Consider the following 22,611-nt stretch of genomic DNA (forward strand, 5'->3'; position numbering starts at 1 on the left):
TGTTTTCTTCCACTTCTTCTTTAAATAAAGAAGCAATGGTAATCTTTTATGTAGCCTATGATTTCTTAGTAGAAGATGTGGTTACTTCTTTGGGAAATAATGCGGGGAAACTATTGATTGGTTTAACACAATCTTGAATCTTTATATTCCTTTTGTAGAGAAAAGAGGTAGGAACTGGTTTATGAGTTTTTGACAAACTTATTTTGTCAACCTTTTCGGTTAAGCCAGTGATTACACTTTTAGTAGTACCCATGTGGTCTACTATCTTTTCCTCTACTTCTTCTATCTTCTCTAAAGATTCTTTGGCATAAGATATAAGAACTGATGATGAATATTGTACATCACTGAGGTTTTTGTTAACCTCATTCAGAGAGATTTGAACAGTATCGAACTGTTCTTTTATTTCTACAGTCTTTGATATATTGATTTCTAGGCCCTTTATTGCCGTATTAGTCCAGTTGATCTATTCACTGGCTTTTTGAATTCTTCCATCTATCCCCAATGCATTATCATCTTTTTAAACTAGAGGAATGGCCTTTGTTGTATTCTGGTTTTCACCTATGATAATTCGTCTATACGGAGGAAAAGTAGATGGTGTCTCTACTCTGCTGTCATCTAGAGCAGTCTAAGCATGTTTGGTGGATGATGAAAGAGATGTTCTAGTCATCACAAATTCAGGGCAAATATTCCTCTTCCATTCATAAAATGAAATCCAGGAATTTGTGACTTCCATATAATGTTTCCAATCCTAGGAAAATTTAGTCTTCTCCTCAATGGTATGACTAACACCAAACTGTTCTGCTTTTGGATGTGTGAGTAAGTCCTAATTCAACATAGTTTTCATCCATTGGGAACTTATTTATGATTTCAAGGAGTCGTTCATCAGAGTAAAGAACTTGTGCATCTCCATGACTGCAGCGTTTTTACAGTCATTAGGAATAGGGCCAAATCTGCATGAAGGGATCAGACCTTTTGTCTATTCTAAATAGCCTAGTCCATATGTAGGCTTAGCTGGCCTCATTGTGCTATACATTTCTATCAATCTGGTATCTTCTCCTTCTAAGGTAATGATCTCATGCATCATCATGACATGGTCAGATTTTGGCTCATGAGGGAAAGGGATATCTGAACATTTGGGATTTCGACATGGATTAACTGATGTGGAAGGTGGAGCTTCTCCAGTCCTCGGATGGTGATTCTCATGGATGAAAGATTCAGCAAGGGTACATAAATTTACAGCTAATTGGCATTCAGGACATTTGACTTCTAAAGAATTGAAATTGACAAGTTGGGAAAATTCAAACAAAGAAATATGTTTACAGGAAATTGAACTTGAACAAGAGGTATCAACAGTGGATGGATCTCGATAAAATCAAGAACTTTTGCAGGCTCTATCAATAATTCTTTACTCAATAGTGGATCTTCTTGGGAAAGATAAAATGGCAGAAGATTGATTTTCTTGGATATCTACTGAGGTTATTCTTTTAAGAGCTAAAGGATTGGGATTAGAAACTACCCAGTGTTCAGGGAATGTAAGATCTTCCCAACGAATTGTTTGATGTTCTATTTTCTGATTTTTGGAATATGTTAGAACAAAGACACTTTATTTTGAATCTCAATTGGGTGTATGGTGTATAGCCGGTGCTGACGTGAACATTTTAAATAAGATGGTGATACCAGCAAAGTATTGGATTTCTGCGACAAGAAAAGTTGTAGGATTGGGTAACAAAACACTCAATTATGGAGTTCCTAAGGCTTCTATTTGTTTTGACAATCACTGCATCAATTTGAAATTTGTAGTAGTAGAAATACCAGTCGACTGTATTTTAGGAAATATCTTCCTAGCAGCTGTTGAGCCCCATGGATATGTTATCACTCCAAGAAACTCTCCTAGGTTGTAGATCGGAGATGCCTAGTAACATATAATCTTCAATATTGTTCTCTGAACTATTCGAATAAATGATGGTTCAGATCAAACCAGATAACAATTTCAACTATGTTTTAACTCAAGACATGCATGAACACCCTCAGCTTACAAGGCTTTAGACCACTAATGCTCAATAGTTTGTATATTCAATGAATGGATGGAGACTACTGACCATACTGACAGATGCATACATAAACATAAATGAATGGCTAGCTACAGGCAGTAAAGAAGCTTGCAAATATAATTCATCAAAGCAGAGATAAGATGAAAGTTATCTGGCCTTAGACATAAAAGAAAACATGAACAAACTATTCAAATGCAAGCTTAGAACATAAGAGAAGATGGAATATTGAACATATAACAGCAAAAGAGGCTTGTATTACTAACGAATTAAAATGAGATGCTTGAGTAGAAAAGTCTCTACAGTCTCCAGAAGTTTGATCTACTCAATGGGTAGGCATGGCTCGGTGGTTTTCCTCTTGTGACAGAGGAATAACCATATTCATATATTTTGGGCAGCCTGTTGTGACACCTAGGAGCTCTCTCATGCCAGAGATGCCCCATTATGTTTGTTATGATGGAAACTATGCTGGCAGGACCATTGATGCTCGATGATCTCATTTGATTCGGGTTGCAGCATGTTGTGGCCCCTCTCTTTCCTTTTCCAGGATCTATTCACCGACCGTTGTATCCTGACCGAATCCCTCTTCTGGCATGTAAACATTTCTGCACAATGCTTCTAGGGATGGTTGGTCACCTGATCTTGCAAATGGAGTGGCTATCGGGCCTATGAAATCCCTGCAACAATCCCTTTGAAATGATAACCATGAATGTTCTCTTTTTCATACATGAAACACTACAAATGTGTAAATCTCGCCCTTCTCGGTTCTTTTTGCATCTCAAAATTCCCTAAACATGGCCTATTCTCTCCTTGGTTCTGCCCCTTGGGTCACTGTCATCTATACCAACCAGCTTGGTCCTTTTGTTCCCCTTGTATTTTGAAATACTTAAAAAAATAGGAAATACATGAAAATTGGCCTCCCTCCAGACTTCAAATCTTATGAATTTCATTCTCGAACCCTTTCAGGTTCGGGACTCATCGCAATCGACATTACCACCTATATAGAGTCCCTGCTCCTTCGCAACACTCCGATGCAATCTTGTGATGTGATGTGATCTGATCGCATATCGCTCTAGCCAACGGTCTTCATATAACATGGTGTATGTTCCTGTCGATTGCGAACTTGCAATGCGATGTGGGCTCCCTAACCCTTGGTAATGTTCTACTGCAATATAGTGATGCAATGCGATCGCAATCGTTGGTCGGTCAATGCCAAGGCTTTATAGATTATTCTCTCCACCACTGCGCCTGCCGATGTGACTCGCCGATTAACTGTCCCTTCATCTTGGCCGATTGCAATTTAGATGATTAGATGTGGGCCATTGATTAGCTAGATCTAACAGCTACTGTGCAACCACTATTTCTGCCTGCGCTTTTGGTTTTTAATGATTTTCAAGCCATTTTTTGCTTCCCACTAGTGTATTTCCACCCTTCGAAGTGCTCTCCTCTTGCTTTATTTTTGACCTTGGGGTGATTTTGAGCAGATGCTAAAGATTTCAAGATCATTTAAATCATCCCTTGGGATGATTTTAAGAAAATTTGGAAATTTTTAAGAGCATATATGGATCCAATTTTGGGCCTTTTGCTAGCGATGCTAACACTGGCTCCTTCTGGGGATGAAATCCTCCCTGTGAGGTTTCAAGAACTACAGATCAATGCCTTTCCTGTAAAACAAGATCAAATCTTCCTCCTAATGTTGCATTTGGCATGGAGTCTTTTTAGCATGAGATAAAAACTCGAAAATAACATAATTACAATACCAAGGCTCAAAATCCTTAATTGAAATAAAGTTCAAAGAACAGTGCATTGAATGGGCCATCAAAAACATATCCTCCTTCATTTGATGCATTCCTTTTGAGAAAATGACAATTAAACTAAAAATTGACCCTCTTTACCTTTCTATGAAAGGTTTCTTTGTCTTGGTCAATGTGCATATCAACAAATTCATCAAAGACTTGCAAAAGCCTATTGATTTGATGCTTTACCTCAAAAAATTTCCAGCATTCGGTATTACCAGGTAGAGATGGTCTATATTTCACCTCATCCTTGTATGCTTACAGCCTTGGATGTTTTCCTTGGAAGGTTTTGTACACCTGCTGAATGATAAGGTCTGCTTCATACTCTGTTGTGTCATTTGTGACCTGGAAAGTTAATATGAAGGATGAATCAATGCATTCTTGTGTGGCAGACACAAGGACTTCACCTATTCCTGCAACTTCCTTAGAGAAAGCCCTATCAAGGAACATGTCCCAAATCTGTGAGCCTTCTTCCTCTGTGATCTGGAAAACTAGTTTTTTAAGCTGCGTAGCCGCCAACTAATAAGGCTTGGAAATGTTAGGACCGAGCTTATCCATGACAGCCTTGCGCATTGGATTATGGCTGGCTCTAGTGTCCAAAAGACAATTATGAAGGATTTCATCATGAATAGAGAGAGAAACATAGAATGATGGGGGAGCTGTCTTCACAATTTTCAATGATTGGGCTAATAATAACAGTTGGTTGGTCATCTTGCAGATTTACATAGTCAGTGGAGGCTTGGATTTCTTTGGGCTCAAGATCTTCAAGGATGGATGCTTTGAAGGACTCATTCTTCACTAGTTCAATAAGGGGCATAGGTATTCTTGGCTTCTGGATTTCTGATTGAAAAATGAAAGAATAAGGGGACTTTTCAAGGCCTCTTACCTCTATGGCTGGAGCTTTGAGGATGATAGGATCAACTGCTGGTTGCTTCAGCTTATTAGCTTGTTGTTCTCCGAGGACAACAGCTTTATGAATAGGAATTTCTTTGACATTATTCATCATAGACCTTAGATTATATTGGTGCTGATCCATAGTTTGTAGAACAACTTCACCATCAAATTCTTAGCCGATCTGGTCATTAACTAATGACTTCTCATAGGCAGCTTTGGTTAAAAAAGTGGTGTTGCCTTTGTCTTCCATACAATGGACCTGATCATCCTCTTCAAAGTTCTCTTTCTCCATGACTACATTTTGAAGAGGGTTCTTCACCCTTTGATCTTCATTAGCATCTTTGTTTCTTTACCAAATCTGCAACTACTCATTTACTCTTCTATATGGATTTGGAATTGGAGGAGCAAAGGTATTAGGAATCCTTCCTTTCCTAGAATGCTGCTCAACCTTTAATTTGGAAACTTCAAAGGCTAATGACTCTACCATCTTGGCCATTTTATCAATCTTTGGATCTGAAGATGATGAAGGCTCGCCCCTCTGCCTTCTTTTATCACTATTACCTTTGAGCTTTTCTATAGCCATGATGTTTGATTCTACTTCCAAGGCTACATCTTGCATATCAGCCAAAGAAGCACATCGCCTCTCCCTCAATAGTAAATAGAAGTCAGAATCAAAGGCATTGGCATAGATGAGTCTAGCAGAGGTAGTGGTAGGTTTTACTTCCACCGGTATCTTGCTATACTTGCAGTTAAGTCTCTTATTAAAATCAGACAGCAGCTCCCCATTTTCCCTCTTCAAGTTTCCAAACTCAGTGTGGTAGTAGAGGAGGTCCTTCTTATCCCCCCAATGTTTTAGGAATGCATCATCTAATACTTCGATATCTGCTATAGATCTTGGGGCTTGTTCTCTCAACCATTTTGTAGACTCCCCATCTAGGCTTTGGACAAAGACTCTCATCCACACATCATCTTCACTAATGTCCAGATTATCAGCATAGCTATAAAATGACTCAACGTTTTCTTCAACAATAACATCTTCAGTCCCACTGAAATTAGGCATATACTTCTGATATCCTCTAGTGGGCATAGCATTCAAAGGAGTGGGCAGTATTAGAGGTCCATACCTAGCAGCTATGATTCTTTCCATTTTGGTGGGTGCTTGTGGACCTACCATAGCTGTGGTGGCTAAAAGAGTATTGGCACTCTGAATGATAGAGGGCTAAGGAGTGACTGACAGGACTAAAGCAGTATGATGGATAGGAGGTGAGGTTTCCTTTGGGAATACAACAAAAGGAAAACCTAAAGAATAAGGAGCTTTACGAATCTCTAAGGGTTTTTTCTTCACTGCCAGTATTAGAAGCTATACTCTCAACATATATTTGTTCTATTACAGGCCTTTCTTGAAGAGATATAGGAGATTGTTTAGGTTTACTTGAACCTGATGCTCCTTTCTGCAATACCTTTCTTTCTTTGATGATCTTTTCAGGGTCAGGTACTGGGTCAGCTTGTGACTTCTGAATATTTCTCTGAGTATGCCTCACAAACTGAGCTAGAACTGTGAAGTGGAGTCACCAAGAGGTTCGACCTCCAGTAGAGTCGCCAAATAGATGATTACAACCAAAAAAGTTCCTAGACTTTGTCTATCATCAAAGTTGGATCTATGTCATTTCCCAGGGAAGCTGAGCTTTAGTGTCCTCTCCCTAGCAACAATGCCAATTATGCTATCACTCCAAGAAGCTCTCCTAGGTTGTAGATCGGAGATGCCTGGTAACATATAATCTTCAATATTGTTCTCTGAACTATTGGAATAAATGATGGTTTGGATCAAGCCAGATAACCATTTCAACTATGTTTTAACTCAAGACATGCATGAACACCCTCAGCTTACAAGGATTTAGACCACTAATGCTCAATAGTTTGTAGATTCAATGAATGGATGGAGAATACTGACCATACTGATAGATGCATACATAAACATAAATGAATGGCTAGCTACAGGTAGAAAAAGATAATATTGACCGTACCGGCAGATGCATATATGACCACATATGAATGGCTAGCTACAGGCAGTAAAGAAGCTTTCAAATCTAATTCATCAAAGTAGAGATAAGATGACAGTTATCTGGCCATAGACACAAAAGAAAACATGAACAAACTGTTCAAATGCAAGCTTAGAACATAAGAGAAGATGGAATATTGAACATATAACAGAAAAAGAGGCTTGTATTACTAATGAATGAAGATAAGACACTTGAGTAGAAAAGTATCTATAGTCTCTAAAAGTTTGATCCCCTCAATGGGCAAGCATGGCTTGGTGGTTTTCCTTTTCTGACAAAGGAATAACCATATTCAGATATTTTGGGTAAGCCTTTTGTGACACCTGGGAGCTCTCTTGTGCTAGAGATGCCCCGTTATGTTTGTTATGAAAGCTGCTACACTAGCAGGACCGTTGATGCTCCATGATCTCATTTGATTCGGGTTGTAGTGTGTTATGGCTCCTCTCTTTCCCTTTCTGGGATCTATACACCGACCATTGTATCCCGGCCGAATCCCTCTTCTGTCATGTAAACATTTCTGCACAATGCTTCTAAGGATGGTTGGCCACCTGATCTTGCAAATGGAGTATCTATCGGGCCTATGAAATCCCTGCAACAGTCCCTTTCAAATGATAACCATGAATTTTTTCTATTTCATACATAAAACACTGCAACTGTGTAAATCCCGCCCTTCTCGGTTCTTTTCGGACCTCAACATGGCCTATTCTCTCCTTGGTTCTGCCTCTTGGGTTGCTGTCGTCTATTGCAGACTACCTGGTCCTTTTGTTCCCCTTGTATTTTGAAATGCTTAAAAACACAGGAAATACATGAAAATTGGTCTCCCTCCAGAGTTCAAATCTTATGAATTTCATTCCCAAACCCTTTCAGGTCCGGGACTCATTGCAATCGGTGTTACCACCTATATAGAGGCCCTTCTCCTTCGCAATACTCCGATGCGATCTTGCGATGCGATCTGATCGCAATCGCATATCACTCCAGCCAACGGTCTTCATATAACATGGCGTATGTTCCTGCCAATTACGAACCTGTGATGCGATATGGCTCCCCCGACCCTTGGTAATGTTCTGCTGCGATGTAGCGATGCGATCCAATCGCAATCGTTAGTCTCTCAACACCGGGGCTTTATAGATTATGCTCTCCACCACCACAAATGCTGATGTGACTCATCGACTAACTGTCCCTTCAGCTTGGCCGATTGCGATTTAGCTGATTAGATGTGGGCCGTTGATCGACTAGATCTAACGGCTATTGTGCAACCACTTTTTAAGCCTGCAATTTTGGTTTTTCACGATTTTCAAGCGTTTTTTGCTTCCCACTAGTGCATTTCCACCCTTCCAAGGGCTCTCCTCTTGCGTTTTTTTTTTACCTTGGGGTGATTTTGAGCAGATGTTGAAAATTTCAAGAGCAGTTAAATCATCCCTTGGGATGATTTTAAGAAAATTTGGAAATTTTTAAGAGCATATATGGATCCAATTTTGGGCCTTTTGCTAGCGAGGCTAACAGGATCGACCAGATTAAGAGGAAATCAAGCTGGATATTTCATCTCTATTCCTTCATAAAACAAAACAACAAAAAGGATTGAGATGCCTTATATCTCAAACCCCAGAATCTCCACAGTGATCAAGACTATATAAGAACTGGACAAAGCAGAAACAAAATTGACAGATCTAAAAAATCTAAAATCTACATGGAAGGTAGAAGAACAGTTAAAAGATCCTCAGGTGAAGAGAAAAATTGGGGAACTAAAGGAACAGATTGAAGAAGAATGTTGTTCAAAAGAACCAAATGCTTTTTGGCATCGAAAGCAACACACTATCCAGCTCCCATACAAAAAAGGTTATACAGGCAAGCCCTGTAAAAGCTGAGCTATTCTGATGGATAAGGAATATAGAAATATCTGTGAAAAAGTGATCAAACAGCTCCTAGATCGAAAACTCATCAGAGAATCTGACAGTCCTTGGAACTGTTAAAGATTCTATGTAAACAAAAGAGCAGAACAAAGAGGAGGTATTCCAAGGCTGGTAATAAATTTCAAGCCTCTAAATTATGTTCTTACAGATGATACCTATCCTATTCCCCATAAAGGAAACCTGATGGGAAGGATAGTAGGAGCTAAAATATTTTCAAAATTTGACTTAAAGGCAGGATTTTGGCAAGTAGCCATCTCAGAAGAAGATAAGTTTAAGACTACTTTTAGTATTCCTGACTATGAGTGGAATGTCATGACTTTTGGACTGAAGAATGCACCATCCAAATTCTAGAAGGTAATGGACAAGATCTTTAAGCCTTATTTTGACTGGCTCATAGTATACATTGATGATGTTCTAATTTTTTCTAAGAACATCCAAGACCATTTCAAGCATGTTCATACATTCAAACAGTTGGTAAAACATAATGGTCTACTTTTAAGCAAGAAAAAGATATAAGTTTTCCAAAATACTATCAGATTTCTAGGCCATACCATTTTCAATGGCCAGATTTCTCTGCAAAAGCATGTGCTTGAGTTTGTTGACAAGTTCCCAGATGTTATAACAGACAAAAATCAACTTCAAAGATTTTTGGGTTATTTAAATTATGTCAATAACTTTTACAAGGATTGTGCCATAGACAGAAGCATCTTAAACAAGAGGCTTAAAAAGGAGCCACCTCAATGGACAGAAGAACACACCAGAGCAATTTAGAACATTAAAGCTAAGGTAAAGTCTCTTCCCATTTCATATGTCTCTGATGATAGTGCATTCAAGACTGTTGAAACAGATGCTAGCAATATAGGATGGGGAGGTATCTTAAAGGAGAGGAAAGATGGAACTGAGCAAGTTTTCCAGTTTGCATCAGGCACCTGGAATCCTGCTAAACATAATTATTCCACTATTGGAAAGGAGGTGAAAGCTGCTTGGAACTGTATTAGCAAGTTTGATGTCCATTTGATAAATAAACAGTTCTTGCTTCGAACTGATGCTTCAGCTCTACAGAAAGCTCTCACTAAGGACATCAAGAAACCAAGAGAGGCCAAATTTGCCAGATGGCAAGCACATTTTTCCTATTTCGACTTTCAAGTTGAACATATCAAGGGCACAAAGAATTGTCTACCAGATTTTCTCAGCAGAGAATTTATCCAGCCACAAGAACATATCATGCTCATTGTTACAGAATGGGACAAAAGTCAGAAACAAGAAGTTCTGTGTACAATACTAGATAACAAGGACTGGGAAGAATACAGAGACAAATGGAAGCCGACATGACAGCTAAAAAATACCAAGGTATTAGATGCCAATCTGCAGGCACATACTGACATGCAGCATCTTGTACCAGAAAGAAGGGTGTACCCAAAAGGGAGTAAATGGATTCATGACATGATCTACACAAAAGCTAAAAGAGAAGCATTGTATGTTGAAGATGCTCTCCAAAGAGACTTTCATGATATAAAAGGTATTTGGTGTCATGGTGGCATTCGTTTTGGAATTTATGAAAAATATTTCTTCATAAGCTGTACCGGAAATCTTGCATGGCCCATGCCTACTCAGACCTTTGCATTATGGCTAGGAGGAGATTCTAAGCTAATTTTTCCAGACACAGTGTATGATTTTGCAGCATACAAACAACTATTGTGGGATCTACTAAATGTAGATGACAAGGAAGAAACCCATTATACTAAATTAAAATTTAGTACGATGGGAATAATGCAAAGAAATCAGCAATGTGAATGGTTACAAAGTGGTGGGCTGACTATGGCATGAATAGAACATCTATGGATCCAATATATCATGAATCACACTATAGATTCCATTTTGATATAGGTTTTGAACATAACATCTCAGATTTCCTCCACATACCATGAAAAACTGTTAAAGAAATGATGGCACGAGAATGGTCACCTTTTCATGATGACAATAAAACCTTAAAAGAATACATGACCCGCCATTATGAATGTCTAGTATTAACTAAAGCAAAACATCAAATCATTTTAGGGAAACCCATGATTGTTCGAAGAATTTTCACTAAAGCATGGGATGAATTATTGTACAAAAAAAAGAGATTCCATGAAATTACTGTATTTTGACGGTTCTCATGGGCTTAACCGATAAAAGAATCCATTAGTGTAATGATGTTGTCTAGTCACAAGGACTTAATTGTGGCCAACTTTTCTCATGGGCTTTGCTGTACAGAAGCATCCACTATGAAAATAATGCAAACAACATATTTTCCGTATATTTTGAATAGTTCTTACTTTTCTGCACTTGGAATCTTTGTGCGGATGTCACCTCGGTGTTACCCGAAAGCAATGATTCCATCCCTTTTGTTAGATGCTTAATAGTAATGTTTGTCCCCTCTCTTTTGCTATAAAAGGAGGGTAAGGCTCATTGTTGGGGCATTCAGAGTCTTAGAGCTTGAGAGTCTTAGAGATCTAAGAAGCCTGCATATCAGTGTGCTTGGCACTGGTAAGAACCTAAAGTGGCTAGATCTATTAGAAGTCTATGAAATCAATCAAGTCTGTGAAGTCAGTCGAGTCTGTATATTCTTAAGAAGAGCCTATCTATTGCCAAGAAGCCTTCGGTAATGCTTATTCCTTTGTGGAAAGAAAATGTCTGATAAATGCAACGATAGTCTATCTCTAAAAAGAATACTCTCTGTAATAAAAATCCATTTCTAAGAAATAATATGAGAAGACATTTCTGCATTTGAATACCTATATGTTATTTTGAAATTGTCCGCTATGTAATAGTTGTCTCATAATCTTCACACGAAGTTCACTGGAAGTTCATTAGGGGTTCGCCAAAGGATCGAAGGGATGCCAGACCATTGAAAGGTGAGGTGGCCATGTGTAAGGTTGCAGAGTGTGAAAGATCTGAGTAGGTTTGCACTAAGTTCAGCACAGGTTCACCAGAGGTCAATAAGTGAAGACATACGAAGAGATACAACATGGCCAAGACAGCAGAGCATGCGCTACTATAGCAGCACTGTAGCAAGCTTCGATTGAAGCCTCTGTTTCAAATTGAATGAAGAGATATAGCAAGGCCAAGACAACAGAGCATGTGCTACTGTAGTAGCACTATAGCAAGCTTCGATTGAAGACTCTATTTCAAATTGGTAACAGAGCCAGTAACATCTGGTTCAAGAGGTTGGTATTCTAAATCATCACTCATTATCCAAATGGATTCATTCAGGAAGTTTGTATCCTTCCATGAATTAGAAGAAAGAGAGTCATCTTCCACAAAGAATCCACTTAGAGACATGTTTGCATCAAGTTCTAGTCATGTCCTAAACAAGGCTAAACTAGAATATGAAGAGCCACAACCTTTCGCTCAATCTCAATTACCTTGTATCTCTGCGTCAGAAGTTTATGATAATTTGTCTATTTTCCATTTAAAAGCTACCATTAGAATTAGTATAAAAGAGTCTATTAGTCAGATTCAAGAGAGTTTTGAAAATATCCAGTCTATCCCTCTTCTGGATCTAAGAACTCTACAAGCTGAATCTAAAAGACGAAATACAAAATATTTGTACATGGGATGCATAAGGATCAGAATCAAACCTCTGACCCATCAGGGATTAAATACTTTCGTGCTAGCCATAGTCAGAGATCTTACTCATAACAAGTATACCAATTCACTAATAGGAGGTATAGTCACCCCTCTGTCAGATGGCCCAGTATATTTTGATTATTATCCTAATTTTTCAGTCTATGTCTTTTCTGAAATGATAGATCAAATCTTGTAGTTACAGATCCAAACCTCAGGGTTTGATATGCACCAGAAAAGACATAACATAGCCATACAAACCAGAGGATGTTTTCAGCATACAAATACCTTATATCTGGTTGTATTCCATACACCCAGTCGAGATTCAAAAGCAAGTGTCGTTGTTCTAATAGATTCCAAAAATCAGAAAATAGAACATCAAACAATCTGTTGGGAAGATCTTACATTCCCTGAACACTGGGTAGTTTCTAATCCCAAGCCTCCAGCTCTTAAAAGAATAACCTCAGCAGATATCCAAGAAAATCAATCTTTTGTCGTTTTATCTTTCCCAAGACGATCCATTATTGACTATAGAAGGATTGGTAGAGCCTACAAAAGTTCTCGATTTTATCGAGATCCATCCACTATTGATACTACTTGTTCAAGTTCGGTTTCCTGTAAACATATTTCTTTGTTTGAATTCGCTCATCTTGTCAATTTGAATTCTTTAGAAGTCAAATGCCTTGAATGCCAATCAGCTGTAAATTTATGTACCCTTGCTAAATCTCTCATCCATGAGAATCACCATCTGAGGACTGGAGAAGCTCCACCTTCCACATTAGTTAATCCATGCCCAAATCCCAATTTTTCAGATATCCCTTTCCCTCATGAGCCAGAATCTGAAGATGTCATGATGATGCATGAGATCATTACCTTAGAAGGAGAAGATCCCAGATTGATAGAAATATTTAGCTCAATGAGGCCAGCTAAGCCTACATATCGACTAGGCTATTTAGAACAGACAAAAGGTTTGATCCCTTCATGTAGATTTGGCCCTATTCCTAATGACTATAAAAATCTTGTAGTCATGGAGATGCACAAGTTCTTTACTTTGATGAACGACTACTTGAAATCAAAAATAAGTTCCCAATGGATGAAAACCATGTTGAATTGGGACTTATTCACACATCCAGAAGCAAAATAGTTTGGTCTCAATCATACCATTAAGGAGAAGATTAAATTGTCCTAGGATTGGAAACATTATATGGAAGTCACAAATTCCTAGATTTCATTTTATGAATGGAAGAGGAATATTTCCCCTGAAGTTGTGATGACTGGAACATCTTCTTCATCATCCACCAAACATGCTTGGACTACTCTAGATGGTAGTAGAGTAGAGACACCATCTACTTTTCCCCCATATAGAGGAATTATCATAGGCAAAAACTAGAATGCAGCAAAGGCCATTCCTCTAGTTCAAAAAGATGATAATGCATTGGGGATAGATGGAAGAATTCAAAAAGCTAGTGAATAAATCAACTGGACTAATACAGTAATAAAGGGCCTAGAAATCAATATAGAAAAGACTGTAGAAATAAAAGAACAGTTCGATACTGTTCAAATCTCTTTGAATGAGGTTAACAGAAACCTCAATGATGTACAATATTCATCATCAGTTCTTAGATATTATGCCAAAGAATCTTTAGAGAAGATAGAAGAAGTAGAGGAAAAGATAGTATACCACATGGGTACTACTTAAAGCATAATCACTGGTTTAACTGAAAAGTTTGACAAAAAAAGTCTGTAAAAAACTACTAAACCAGTTCCTACCTCTTTTCTCTACAAAAGGAATATAAAGATTCAAGATCCTGTTAAACCAATCAACAGGTTCTTGGCATTGTTTCCCAAAGAAGTAGCCACATCTTCTACTGAGAAATCAGAGGCTACAAAAAAGATTACCATTGCTTCTTTATTTAAAGAAGAAGTAGAAGAAAACAAAGAATCTAATTCTCAGATTCTTCCCATATACGAACAACTGGAAAGTAGGTTCAATAAATATCCTGCACTTGATCTTGAAGGAAAAGGCAAGCTTCCTGAAGCTCATACTTTCTTCCCTGAGTCACACGGAGAATGGAATATTGATAATATGAGTGTTGGTCAGATTAGTCAATTAATTTATATGATGTTTACAGAGTACAAACTCATGTGTCTCAAAGGAAAAAGTGAAATAGAATCATGCAACACCATTATTCAGTGTTTTACAGGAACACTACTCAGGTGGTGGGAGATTGAACCATCTCTAGCATTTGTTGGCATTATGACATAGGTTTGGCACTATGGCAAATGTGTTGTCCTTGATGGCAGATCACAGTTCAAGCTCTCAAAATGCAAGAAAAATACATATATGCAGGTTCCTCTTTACCAGGTTGCGTATATACGCGGTATTGATGATCAAAAGTCGCGTATGCGTATACACACACTTTCATGCATGGAAAAGCGTGTACATGTGGGAAATCTTATTTTTGGGTCCATGGTATTTGGACCTTGGTATTGCATCCGAAGTATTGAACCCAAGTATTGGGTCCCTAGTATTGGTTCTCTATGGTTTTGGACCATGGTTTGAGTAAGGCCTAAGACTATAAAAAGGAGGAGATCATTTGGCAAAGGATTAACTGAAGTATTGAATATCTTATGAAGAGCATGATCTGGAATACTGTTGATTAGTTTATGGTTCATAGATGAATCTTAATCAAGGAGGAACCTAAGTGCAAGAAGATGGATAAGTTCTATTGATGGCTGAAAACTCAAGTCTTGAATAGTAGTATCTTTGTGTGATTTTGATCTGTTATATTTAGCGCATGACTTAATCTATAAATATGATAATCTGGGTATAACTGAGCTCTGAATATTTGAAAGAGTGAATTATCTTTTATAGATCTGTACGTAGGTTCGACACATCAAAGGCGTGTATATACGCTAGTTCAGTAAATCAAAACAATGTATATGCTAGTTGGCCTTAATACGGAAGTGTATGCATGCAGGTTTCTTCATATTGAAGTAGTGTACGTCTCTTGAAATATGTTTTAGCTACTTTTGTTTATTGTTGCATTGTTCTGGGTTCAGAATTGGTGTCTGGTTACTGTTACTATTTTCTAGGTACAACATTTAGAGAAGTGACTATTTGATTCAGTTTGTTTGGTGCAAAGGAGATTGGTTGATGCAGATATACTTGATGCTTGATTGATGTTATTCATGGATCCAATCAGAAAATTTATGAAACATGGTCCCTAGAAGAAAAGAGAAGGTTGTAGCCTTCTGTAGGTCAGCACCTACATACTAGTACCTCAGCTAGTACAAGAGCTAAGGGGGTTGTAGCTCCCTTCCATGAGAAGTTGGAGAGCGAGAGAAGGTTGTAGCTTTCTATAGGTAGAAGCCTGTGTATTGGTATAAGACTAAACCAATATAGATCCAGTTTAAAAAGAAGTTTATAATTGAAAGAAGATAGAGACAAATTACAGCAGGTGGTTTTCACCCACATTGGGTTTCCACCTTATATCTTGTGTTCTTGTGTGTGACTGTCTGATCTGTTTTTACTGTTGCTAGTTACTGTTTATATGGTTCTGACTCACAGATTAATGATCAACATTAGAAGAATAAATTAAATTACATGTCTGCAAGTTATATCCAAATTTCCTTAATTGTAGTTGCGTATATAGGCTATTTTCACTAACTGAAGTAGCGTATGCAAATATGATTGTGAAATGGAAAATAATTGACCTGATAATACTGATTCACCCCCCTCTTAGTATTATTTCCAACAATTGGTATCAGAGCAGGTCCTTCAGAAGAAGCTTGATTGCTTGAAAGAAGATCTATCATCATGAGCAACTATGAGAAAGAAGCATCGATTAGACCACCAAATTTTGATGGGAACAACTTCGTCTATTGGAAGGTAAGAATCACAGCCTATCTTCAATGTCTTGGTACAGAAGTCTGGGATATTATGGAAACAGGATACACATTTCCATCAGCAACTCCTATAGATACGGCTGGTAAGAAGCAGTATGAAACAAATGCAAAGGCTGTCAATACTCTATTAGGGAGTCTATCTCAATCAGAATTCGTCAAGGTTATGCAGCTCAAAACCACAAAAGAAATATGGGACAAGATCATTCTGAGCTATGAAGGAGATGATCAGGTGAAATGATCAAAACTACAAACTCTCAGAATTCAATATGAAAGTCTCAGAATGCATAATGATGAAAGTGTGGCTAACTATTTCCTACTTATAGATGAGATTGTTAATTATATGAAAAACTTGGGTGAAGAAATAAAAGAAGTCGTTTTGGTTGAAAAGGTCCTAAGATCTTTGTCTTCTAAGTTGGAATCAAAATTTTCTGCCATATAAGAAAAATAGAATCTACAGAGCATTACCATGTCACAGCTACATGGAATACTAACCGCTTACGAAATGAGAAAAGGGGGACCATCAGACAAGAGAGAAGCCGCATTCAAAGCCTCAGGAAAAGGAGATTACAATGACTCAGGACATATGTCAGAAGAAGAGGAAGAATCAAATTTTGTCAAGAACCTTCAACGGGGTTTTGGAAGATTCAGAGGTAAGCTACCTTTCAAATGTTTTACTTGAGTCGGTCACTAGGCTGCCAAGTGTCCTCATAAAGATAAGCTTGACAAAGGTAAGGAACCAGTTAGATGGAACAAAAAACAGAATGTAAGTAAGAAGAGATATTACACACATGAAGACAGTGATGGATTTTCAAATAGTGATGAAGATGAACAAGGTAATGAGTATACAATTTTGATGGCTTTTGAAGATGATGATTTCTTGGATGCTATAGATGAAGAGGGTCTTTATGGACAAATTTCTAAACTCAAAAATTTGTTTAGAAGAAAAGAATATGATTATAGATACTCTGACATTCCAACTTGCTGAAAGGGAAAAACACAATGAAAAGTTAGAATGTGAAATTGTGGGACTTAGAAAAGACATTGAGAAAACAAAAGCTCTTAATCTTAGATTTGCTAAAGGATCTGAAACTTTAGATGAGATTATCAAAGTGCAACGTTCTCCTCTAATCAAGACTGGTCTTGGGTATACTAAAGAAACATCTCAAGCACAGAAGCCATCTACCTCCAAAAGTTATCTTGAAGTAGCAAGGAGAAGTGAACAGGTTGAGAATCGACAGCAAAGGCACAATGAAGATCATCAAGTAAATCAGGGACAATTTACTTCAAGAATGAACAGAGATCACCAAATAAATCGAGGGCAATCTACTTCAAGGATGAATAGAAGCTACAACCAATCGCAGGTAAATCATTCTCAATTTGCCTCAAGAACAAATGGCTATTACAATCACCTAGACGGAAGGTTTGATGATCGCAGGAATTTCTTCAATGGCCAATGTTTCTCTTGTCATAACTTTGGACATAAAGTAGCTCAATGTGTTGCCTACAAGACCATCATGACCAGAGAAGCACAAAATCAAAGGAGTGTGACTGGAATCATGAAAAGAACCTACAATAACTTTTCTGCTCTTGAAAATGAAATAGAATGTTCTATTTGTAACAACTTTGGTCATGAAGATTCTGAATGCAGGAGTAGGTTTCAGAAAACAACTCAGAAGGAGCAAGCTTCATTGAGCCCCAAAACATGGAGGAAGAAAGAACCGCAACCAGAAAGATGTCGTATAGCCTTATATGTGGAAGGGAAAGAAAATTAGTGGTACATTGACAGTGGATGCTCGAAACATATGACAAGTGATAAAGAAAAACTTCAATCATATAGTGCCTTAGAAAAGGAAAAGAAGGTCTCATTTGGAAATGACACCCCTGCATTCATAAAAGGTAAAGGTTCTGTTCTTTTGAAAGAAAATGTCAAAGCTGGGAATGTTATGTATGTTGATGGCTTAAAGCATAATCTATTAAGTGTCAGTTAAATGTGTGATCAAGGAAATGAGGTAATATTTCGATCAAATGGATGTATTGTTCATGAGCTTCATACAGGAGAAACAGTGATCAAAGGCATAAGAACACCGAATAATTTATACATACTCAAGGGAGGACAACAACACTACTATCTAAGCAAGAATGATGAACACTAGCTATGGCACAGAATATTGGGGCATCTAAGATTCTCTCAGATAAGGAAAGCATGCAAATATCAGGCGGTTCGTGATCTCCTTGACATCAGAATTTTAGACAATAGAGTATGAAAATCATGTCAGTTTGGGAAGCAAACCAGAACTAATTTTCCTGAGAAGGAAGGATCAACTAGTAGGCCACTTGAACTTGTCCATACTAATGTATATGGTCCATCTAGGAAAAGGTCACCTTGAGGAGAAGAATACTTTATATTGTTCATTGATGACTTTTCCAGGATGTGTTGGATAGGACTTATGAAGCATAAAGATGAAGCTTTCGAAAAGTTCAAAGCATTCAAAGCCTTGGTTGAAAACGAATCAGATCGCAAAATCAAATGCCTTAGGTCTGATAGAGGTGGGGAATTTACCTCGGATGAATTTTTCGATTTTTGTGAAAAACATGGAATAAGAAGGGAATTCTCTACTGCAAGGATTCCTTGGGAAAATGGAGTAGCGGAAAGGATGAACCTAACGGTTCAACAAATGGCTCATGCTATGCTTGATGAGTCTGGAACTCCCGCAACCTTCTAGGGTGAAGCCACATTTGCTGTAGTTACTATTCTCAACAAGACAAACATCTCGGTAAATAGCACTCAAACTCCTCATGAAATTTGGTATGGTAAAACTCCCACAGTAAAATACTTCAAAATTTTTGGAAGCAAATGTTACATTAAAAAGACTGATGAAAACCTTGGTAAGTTTGAATTTATAGCAGATGAAGGCATTCTTCTTGGTTACTCTGCCCACAGCGAAGTATATGAGTGTTACAATAAAAGACTTGGAAAAATTGTTGAAAGTATTGATGTAGTGGTTGATGAAGAAGGAAACATTCTTAGGCAAGTAAAATCTGAATATTTTGAAGATGATGACTATCCTTCAACAAAAAATTAGACTCATGATGAAACCCATGAGGCACCAGAAGAACAGATAAGGATAGAAGAAAAGACTCCATCCAGGTACATTCAGAAGAATCATCCAGAAACTCAAATTTTGGGGTAGAAAGAGGCAGGTGTACAAACAAGAAGAACTATTTGAGAAGCTTCAAGCTATCTAGCATTGCCCTCCTCCACTGAACCTCAAAATGTAAGTGAGGCATGCAAAGATGAATGCTGGGTCAAGGCCATGAATGAAGAACTGGAACAGATTGAAAAGAATAACACTTGGGAGTTGGTCCCTAGGCCAAAAGATAAGAATGTCATAGGGACAAAATGGATATTCAAAAACAAGCTGAATGAAAATGGAGATGTTATTAGAAACAAGGCCAGACTTGTTTGTAAAGGGTATGTGCAACAAGAAGGTGTAGACTTTGAAGAAAATTTTGCACTAGTTGCCAGACTTTAGGCCATAATAATGTTCCTTGCTCTTTCTAGCTTTCAGAAGTTCAAAGTATTTCAAATGGACATGAAATCTGCCTTTTTGAATGGAGACTTGGATGAAGAAGTATATATCGAGCAACCAAATGGGTTTATCCTTGGAAATGATCCAAAACTTGTATGCAAACTCAAAAAGGCTCTCTACGGCCTTAAACAGGCTCCAAGGGCTTGGTATTGTCGTTTGGATAAGTATCTCCATCAACAAGGTTTTACAAAAGGATCAACAGATAGCAATCTATATATAAAAATTGACAATGATAAGTTGCTAATACTTGTTGTATATGTTGATGATATCATCTTTGGTAGCAATGAAGAAGACATGAGTCAAAACGTTTCCTTGGTGATGCAAAAGGAATTTGAAATGTCCCTGATTGGTGAGCTCACGTATTTTCTTGGTTTACAAGTCCAACAAAACAAAGATGGTATTTTTCTATCACAAACCAAGTATCTCAAGCAGATCTTGAAGAAATATGGGATGGAGGATTTGAAACCAGTATGTACCCCTATGGTAACAGGATGCAGACTCCAGCGCAAATGATGAATCAGCAGCAGTACATCAACCAACCTATAGATCCATGATTGGTAGTATGATCTATCTAACAGGTACCTGACCAGACATTATGCATGCAGTGGGAATAGTTGGAAAGTTTCAGGCAAATCGAAAAGAAACTCATCTTCGGGTAGTTAAGAGAATTTTCAAGTATCTTCAAGGAACTCAAAACTATGGCTTATGGTATCCTAGAGATACAAATCTCACACTTCATGCATATAATGATGCAGATTGGGCAGGACGCGTGGATGACAAAAAAAACACTAGTGGTGGTGCATTCTTCATGGGTTCTAGATTAGTATCTTGGTTTAGCAAGAAATAAAGTTCAATTGCATTATCTACAGCTGAAGCAGAATATGTGGCTGTTGCATCTTGCTACACACAACTCCTTTGGATGATGCAAACATTGCAAGCCCTTCAAATCACTTGTACTCCACCTATCTCCATTTTTTGTGATAATACAAGTGCAATTAGTATTTCAAAGAATCCTGTCATGCATTCAAAGACTAAGCACATACCTATCAAGTATCATTTTCTCTGGGAACAAGTTCTTGAACAAAAGGTCAAATGGGAGTATGTTCCCTCTAAGGAAAAAGTTGTTGATATACTCACCAAACCACTGCCCAGGGAGACATTTGAATACCTCAGACAGAAGCTGGGAGTAGTTGATGCATCCTCTTGCTTTTGAAACTTATCTGTTTTAGAGAAAAGTGGTTGTACGTGAGTTTAATGAGGAGAATCCGCGTACATATGCCGGTTTATGTGGATACAGTCGCGTACATGTTGGTTTGAAGAAAAACAGTGGGCCAGGCTCAGGATGAAATGAGTCTTATATGGGTCTGACAGAGACCATCTAGCACAGGTTCACGGGGAGCATACATATTCTTCTAATAATGCATTGTTGGCATTATCCTAGAAGATCTTGGTTCAAGTTCACAATATTTTGGTTTTAGGTGGAAAAGGTGCAAAAGGGGAACATGGTTGCTGATTTGGATGATGATTGACAGATGCTGTTGATGATAGTTGTTGATAACTATCTAGTTGTAGATATTTCGTCTCTATGTCATGAATTTCTTTTCTTGTCAAGGTCATGTAATGACCTAATTTGATTTCCCCACTATGCCTGGGATGGATAATGTAACGTTCTTGTTTTATCTTGTGTAAACTTTTGGTGTATCCCCACTTGGTTGGGTGGATGAGTCAATCCCCACTGGGTTGGGAGATGGATGTATGTATGACTATTTGGTGGTAGGAAGGTCATTTATGATGTATATGGTTATGTATCTTCTTGTAGAACATCTTCTTGTAGAACATCTTCTTGCAGACCTTGCTTACAGTCAGGGGGACCATGGACAATACAACAGAAAAGAGATTCTAGCATGTACTCAAGGGGAGAATAACCCTTTGCCCTTGATGTCAAAGGGAGAGAATGACTTTGAATGATTTGGTTGCCATCAAGTCCAAAGGGGGAGATTGTTGGCATTATGACACAAGTTTGGCACTATGGCACAGGTGTTGTCCTTGATGGCAACTCACTCAGATGGCAGATCACAGTTCAAGCTCTCAAAATGGAAGAAAAATACATATACGTGGGTTCGTCTTTACCAGGTCACATATCCACATGTTATTGATGATCAAAAGTCGCGTACGCGTATACACACACTTTCATGCATGGAAAAGCACGTACATGTGGGAAATCTTATTTTTGGGTCCATGGTATTTGGACCTATGGTTTTGGACCTTGATATTGCATCCGAAGTATTGAACCCAGGTATTGGGTCCCTAGTATTGGTTCTCTATGGTTTTGGACCACGGTTTGAGTAAGGCCTAAGACTATAAAAAGGAGGAGATCATTTGGCAAAGGATTGACTCAAGTATTGAATATCTTATGAAGAGAAAGATCTGGAATACTAGTGATTAGTTTATGGTGCATAGCTAAATCTGAATCAAGGAGGAACCTGAGCGCAAGAAGATGGATAAGTTCTATTGATGGGTCAAAACTCAAGTCTTGAATAGTAGTATCTTTGTGTGATTTTGATCTGTTATATTTGGCGCATGAATTGATCTATAAATCTGATAATCTGGGTATAACTGATGTCTGAATATTTGAAAGAGTGAATTATCTTTTATAGATTTGTACGTAGGTTCGACACATCAGAGGCACGTATACACGCTGGTTTAGTAAATCAAAACAATGTATACGCTGGTTGGCCTTAATACAGAAGCGTATGCATGCAGGTTTCCGCATATTGAATTAGTGTACATCTCTTGAA

This window comes from Pinus tabuliformis, chromosome 6 (genome assembly GCF_031772625.1).
Source record: "Pinus tabuliformis cultivar Carrire ecotype Pingquan chromosome 6, CPIR1, whole genome shotgun sequence".
NCBI classification, from domain to species: Eukaryota; Viridiplantae; Streptophyta; class Pinopsida; order Pinales; family Pinaceae; genus Pinus; species Pinus tabuliformis.